General features: G+C 39.2%; 1 pseudogene; it reads left to right on the top strand.

Moving 5' to 3' along the window:
• LOC107619922 lies at positions 300 to 1,483 on the top strand (annotated as a pseudogene).

The raw sequence follows: 1,508 nt of genomic DNA, 5'->3' as shown, positions 1-1,508 counted from the left end.
TAACCAAATTTTAAATTTTAAACTACGCTAATAAACTAACAAAATTTTAAAACTTTTTCATAGACTTATACAGGTATAGTTGATTCAATATTAACTTTCAAAATGAGCTACAATAAGCTAGAACATGATGAGTTCTTGATCTTTATGCATCCGAGCGAGGCCATGGAATCTTCATGACATCATGGAGGCATTTCAAGAATCATAAAGCCTCCTCCTCAAAAGGTTAAAAGAGCACCACATAAGGATCCAATACAGAGTCCCCAAAAAAAACAGTATTTGTTCGTAGCAAATCTACAAAAATGGATACCCAATTAGCGCCCTTTCTCCTTCTCCTCCTTATCCTCTTCACCATTTTGGTATCTGGTACTGAATCAGCATCGTGCCCCTTTGATCTCAACTGCGTTGACACCTTACCATGGGACACATCAACATACAGAGCGATAACTTAAAAAGGTAAGAGGAGGTTTCTGGTTTATGATTATATGCCTAAGGACAGCCTCAGTTACCAATTGCTGGTGCTAATAGGCTAACATGGCCACAGAGGAAGAGCATAATTCTTGATGTGGCTAAGGGACTTGCTTATTTGCATTACGAAATCAAACCCCCGATTTATCACTGCGACATTAAAGCGACCAACATACTTCTTGATAGCAAGATGAAAGCAAAAGTGGCGGATTTCGGATTAGCAAAACAGGGCAAGGGTGGCTGGCACATACGGTTATCTAGCGCCAGAGTACGCGCTATACGGCCAATTAACAGAGAAGAGTGATGTTTATAGTTTCGGAATTGTGATCTTAGAGATCATGAGTGGGAGGAAGGTACTAGACACGACTAATTCGAATTCAAACGTGGTCTTGATCACGGATTGGGCGTGGACGCTCGCAAAATCAGATCGGACGGAAGAGATTCTTGATGAGTCAATAAGGGGAGAAGGGCCAGAGAAGATCATGGAAAGGTTTGTTCTTGTTGGGATTCTTTGCGCTTAGACCTACCATTGCTGAGGCAACGAAGATGTTGGAGGGTGATATTGACATTCCTGAGTTGCCAGACAGGCCGATACCACTTGGTTGTTTCGATCTTCTCTTTTCTTTGGATTACAAAGAAGCGGAAGGTCCATGCCATATCTCTCATCTTATGAAAGAAATATGACTACGAACACAATGTATGGATAACCACGTGAATTTACTACGTTGACTTGGCCATTCCCATGATTAAAATAATTGTGACATACGCTTAAGTCGATGACTCACCAGCAAGATTTAGAAAGAAATGTAGATTTAAGATTTACACTAAATTAAAAATGTGTAGCTTTAGGATAACAAATTTCAGTCCGAACTTGATATGTGAAGACTCGAATTAGCCTTTAAAACAAGTGCCATGAATATGTTAATTTTTTTCTTTTCAATTTCTTATCCCCTTTTGTGTATATTTGTAATATGATTACATATTATACTAGTGTGCCTCCTGCATTCCGGCTGGATTCTATGGTAAAAAAAAAAAGAGCACCA

This window comes from Arachis ipaensis, chromosome B10 (genome assembly GCF_000816755.2).
Source record: "Arachis ipaensis cultivar K30076 chromosome B10, Araip1.1, whole genome shotgun sequence".
In the NCBI taxonomy this organism is placed as follows: domain Eukaryota; kingdom Viridiplantae; phylum Streptophyta; class Magnoliopsida; order Fabales; family Fabaceae; genus Arachis; species Arachis ipaensis.
The sequence above is the reverse complement of the archived record's forward strand: the minus strand, read 5'-3'. Positions and strand labels throughout refer to the sequence as shown.